We start from the raw sequence: 5,215 nt of genomic DNA, 5'->3' as shown, positions 1-5,215 counted from the left end.
GGGAGGGAAGATGAGTCACAAGCAAGCCAATAAACTTTGAAGGCTGAAGAAAATATGCAATGAAAGGGCACTGGTTGGGAGTGCTAAAATATTTGTGAGGGGAGAAAGCTGCAGCTATAGTTATTGATTGCATGTTTGAAGGACTGTTAGGCAGAATTCACCTCATTGGTTGTTTTCCAAGGCAGTGAAATTTAGAAATATTTTAATTAAATCTGGCTCATGTTAGTGTCTGGGACTTTAAACTTGGTTAAAAGCATACATTTCTTTGGTGTTTATCTTTTATTTATTTTTTTTATTTAGCCCCTTATCATGCAGCCACATGAAATACTTTTAAGTAGCTGATGGAGAAACTAACAAGCCCAGTTAGTCCAGAATAAATAAGTCATTGTTAACATGAATATAAGTTCAGGGATGAAGACTCAACTTGTGGACAGGAAATGATTTCACACAACACCTCTTAGTGTCCACGGCCTCCGGTCATTTAAGCACTTCCACTCTCTGCTTTGCCACTGGTTTATGGTTTAACAATCATACATTTTCCCCCTGCATTCCTCTCCTGCACTGCTGCGTTTTTGATTTATTACATTTCTATGCATGCTGCATTTCAATCACAGGGCCATATTCCTGCGCACAGGAAGCACCCAGGCCTGTATATACACATATAAATTATTAAGACAGTCAAATTGCTTTGTCATGTTGTCAATGCAGCGGTGTACTCTGGGAGGATGTTCAGCTGTAAAGTATGGCTAAAGTTTTGATGGCAAGTGTTGTCGATCGTAATCGTAGGAGATCAACGGATAGAGGCAGGAAAAAGATTCCCATTTCTGGCAACGCTGGTTGGAAGTGCTGCGTTTCAGACTGTAATGAATACACAAAGGAGTGACACAGTCAGCAGCAAAGCAAATGAGACACCTTGTGATGAACATCACAGTCAAATATGTTCCCGAGCGTAAGAAAAAAAAAAGAAATTCTCATTTTTTTCTTCTAAAAAGTAACTGAAATTCTTAAAGGAAAATTAAAACAGGAGCAACACTTTGTCACTGCTTACAGAATTGTGGAAGAATTAACAGTTTCACCTGCAGAATTGTAAATAATATAAAGTCATACGAAGCATAATGGCATCTTCAGAACTGTTGAACATTTCCAGTTTTGTCACACTGCGTTATTTCCTGTGGTAGAAAACCACAGCAACACCACATCGTTCTAGATCATCTGATCATCTCCACTGCAGCACCCAGACTGTGGCCCAATCCCACACTGAGCAATGTAACATTAATGTTACATGTCATATTCCCGAAATTAATGTGACCATTAACTATTAATTAAAACTTGCAAGTCCAGCTTAATTTAGAAGCAAATGTGTTTGATTCCGAATAACAGAGAAATCTGGTAAATACACAAGAATCGGTGCATTGCTCTTGGAACTTACTGTTCTCTATGAGGTACATCCAGGCATATGATTATACCCACAGGACATGTACTCTGAGGAGGAGAAGGAAACATACAAATTAAATTACATTGACAGTTGCTATCTTGAATGAGGGGGAGGTCTTTCATGCTGCAATTACCTTTGCTTTGCCTAAGACCACAAACCGACTTTCAGCAGATCTTGCCCTCAATTAACCACAATGCATAATTTAAATCATGCCACGTTCTTGACTTTGAAGGATTTTTTTTTTTTTTTTTTTGCAGGAACAGTTGGAACGTGCGACGAACTTTGGAAGTACAATAAATCCCGTGTGAATTTTTTTACAGTTTGAATACGGTGACCTTTTCTGACGCAATCGACAATCAGGTGGCCACAGCGCAGAATCCAGACAATAAAGAGTTCCTGACTTGAAGCCGTTGGAAATTTTAAGGCTGTGTTCTTTTCTCTTCCCCAGACTCTGTCCCTTCTCTTTTTAATCATGCTCTGTTTTCTTTCTCATCCTTCACCCTAACTACCCCTTCACCAGAGAATCCATCTCAGTGAGCTCAACACTTGCTCTATCTGACAAAACAGCAGTGGGTATGTGTTCGGCAAAAATGGGATCAATTAGAGTCTCTGAGATGCTACAACAGCTGTGGAACAGCAACATTCTTTAAGAGGTGTCCCCTAAAGCCTGGACACGACACATCTAAAACACACTGGGGGGAAAGCATTAAGCACCGGAGATACTGTGGCACCAATAAAGCCGCTTTCTCATTATGTCTTCGTGCACTGGCAGCTCTGATAAAGAGAAGCCCTGGCACTTGTTAACACTATCATCCTTGCTGCTTGACCACGCGCTTTGTATAAAAAAATGAAGTTGGTGCTAATGGTGACAGGATCTATTCAGTGTAGCTGTGTGGAATGGAAGATGCACGATGCTGTGCTTCCCGAGACGAGGCTGGAGACAATTACGATCCGGTCAGGGCTTGAAATTTCCTGCTCTGTTTAATCAACCAACACCGAGGGGGGACAAAAAGCTGCACCTGGATTTGAATGTTCAATATCTCAAGTGAATTATGTAGTTGGGAAAATGTTTACTTACTGTTCATTTATTCTTACAGTCTGACTTTAAATCTGAGTGGATCTCCACTCCCTTTTTACTGCAGTTATACGGAAAACAACTTGCAAAGATTCACACAGGCGGCTTAAACAGCGGACTGGAAAGAAGCTACGTTGTGTGATGGCGGATGTGGCAGTTTTTCACACATTTTTCTGATATGCCTCTCTACCAACCAGGTTATAGTTCATCAGTTTCTTTTCTTTTGCAAATGAAAGTTTACTGTGCACCACAGAGTAAGATATTCATATTCCTTGACAAAATCTTTTCAAAATAATACAAAAAAATACTGCATGGAATGGTTTGCACAGCATTTCTAACAATCTCTTTCTACAATATTCCCTGCAGAGTTACTAGACCCTTATCTTTGCTGTGAAACACACTGATTTATGTTTCCTGTTGAGTTTTTAGTGCATCTCTACCTGAGCTACAGTTTAACAGTTCCTGACAGCTGAAGAATATTTTTAACCCAATTTGTTAAACATAATCTGAGCATTCGATAATTGTGTGGTTCTTATTATGAGATACATATAGGAACATGTAAAATCAAAATTTTTATTACAATGATTATTTGACTTTTTGCCAAAGATGTGACCATATGTTAGGATTAATTACATGACCACAACTTGTGCAACAATCTACATCAGCAAAGGGAATATTTTTTCCATATTTTGTTTGAAAAAGTAAATCCGGTAATTTGGAGGAGACGTGCCCACAGGCATCCGACCTGCTTTTGGTCCCTGGATGTGCGAATAAACTAGGTCTTAAAAACTGCAAAGAAAATACCACATGTTGTGTGGACAAATTACTGCTTTTGCTTTTGTTGTTTTGGGAGAAAAAAATAAATAAAATTAAAAAATATATATGTATATTATTACTTTTGAATAAATCAAATAAAATCGACTCATTAAAGAGGGAAAATATTATTAAAGAGACAGTAAGCTTAATTAGAGATTCTCTTTTTTCCCCATGCATTATCTAAAAGTATAAAGGAAATGAAAACAGTTTATTTTGGAGTTAGCTTGTGTTCCTTTGGGCTGCAATTCGACTCCTGACTTAGTTTCAACACTTATTTCTCTTGTGTATTGTCCTTCCCTGCATGCCCAGATTGGTCATTTCTGCAGCCCCCTGCCTGTCTGGGTTTTGGCAGAGGCATGCTGTCTGTTTCTTTGTCTTGCCTGTGGTTCTATCTGTCTCCACCAGGACTCCCATAGCTTTTTTTTTTCTTCTCTTTGGTGATCTTTTCCTCTCTTCTCAGTTTGTTTCTGCATTATTACAGTTCATTCTTTTGTGTTCAAACTTGTCGTGAGGAATTTATTTGTTTAAGATAATGCTGAAACCAAAGGAAGGCAGCTGCAGAATGCTACCAGCTGATTTAAAAAAAAAACAGGTTATTTTCAAAAGATGAAGCTGCCATACTAAAAGGAAATGTTCAATAGCTGTTAACTCTTTCTGGTAGCATACTGTGCCTTGCAAAAGCTTCCATGTGTAGTTTTTCAAATTTCATCTCATCAAAACTGTACACAGTTATTTGTATAAAACTAAATTCTCGTCCACTACTCTCAAACTCAATGTATTTCACTGCCGTTCTATGTGACAAACCAAGTCAAAGTGAAAAACTGTGAAGCTGAAGGAAAATGGTTTTCTAAATTTTATTAGAAATAATCTGAAAGATTGGCTTTCTGTTCACGGTTACCATTATCTGTAAATGAACACCCGCTCCAATCTCAAGCCATTTAGAAACAGATTTTTTATGAAGGTAAGGTTTTCTGAGCACACGACTAATAGTTTATGTGCTGACAAATGGATGGAGCTGTGGCTCGCTGCTGTTGCCCACAGTTACCAGCGGCCCTTTGGCTGCTTGAATTGAACAGTGCTGTGTGAAACGATCAAAGCATAGAAAGTTGTTTTTATAGCCGACACCTGAAGTAAATCTCGGTATATTTTATCTGTCCTGTCTGCTGTATTCTTTGGTTTCCAGCGTGTCGTTTGTTCTCCATTGTTCTCTAAGAAACCTCTAAGGTGTTAACAGAGCAGCTGTCTTCATACTGAGATTAAATTACATTCTGACAAGTTACAAAATGTTATTCCCTCTTCACAGGTTTTCACTGAACCGTGTTTAAAAATCGCCCAAAATCTCATTCAAATACACCGAAGCATGGGATTGTAATGCAAAAAAAAAAGGTGTGAATATTCCTCCAATGCCACCATCATGTTAGCACCTGTGTAGGATATCTCCTGTTAGTATTTATGTTTTCTTTTCTGAGCTTCATTTGAAGTTACACTGCAGACAAAATAGATTTTTTTGTCAATGCACAGGACTTTAATACACTTATTTTTTTAGTTTTTTGTTCTCAAATCTGAAGGTAAACATTTCTCAGAGTAAAATAAATGTGCTCAGATTTAATGCGAAGTCCAACATCCCGCTCCAAGAATGAACAGCTGTGCCTGTTACTCTATTAAGCCCAGAGATTGCTTGTGCAAAAAGTGTGAAGAAATATGTTGAAAAGTCTATTACACCGGTATTTTTTCAAACTTATCAAAATGGCAGGAAATGATTGAATATTAGTCTGTTCAAGTGAGTCTTTTTGTTCAGCCATGTGTGCCGGTGTACGGCTTTGTCCGAGTTATTAGCTTTTTAATACTGTGCATAAATCCATTTACAGTTTTAGTGTAAGGGCTCGCAT

The 5,215-nt window shown here is 38.2% G+C and overlaps 1 long non-coding RNA gene across 1 annotated transcript; it reads left to right on the top strand.

Annotated features, from left to right (window-relative positions):
- Nucleotides 1-2,676: 2,676 nt before the first annotated feature.
- On the top strand, nucleotides 2,677-4,700 carry LOC106951913 (uncharacterized). Its single transcript, XR_001425888.1, has 2 exons — nucleotides 2,677-2,764; nucleotides 4,630-4,700. It is a non-coding gene; the product is annotated as an uncharacterized LOC106951913 (long non-coding RNA).
- The last annotated feature ends 515 nt before the right edge of the window (nucleotides 4,701-5,215 follow it).

This window comes from Poecilia latipinna, unplaced genomic scaffold, assembly GCF_001443285.1.
Source record: "Poecilia latipinna isolate Pla-1442-1.1 unplaced genomic scaffold, P_latipinna-1.0 Scaffold479, whole genome shotgun sequence".
In the NCBI taxonomy this organism is placed as follows: domain Eukaryota; kingdom Metazoa; phylum Chordata; class Actinopteri; order Cyprinodontiformes; family Poeciliidae; genus Poecilia; species Poecilia latipinna.
This window is presented reverse-complemented; position numbering and strand designations above follow the sequence as displayed.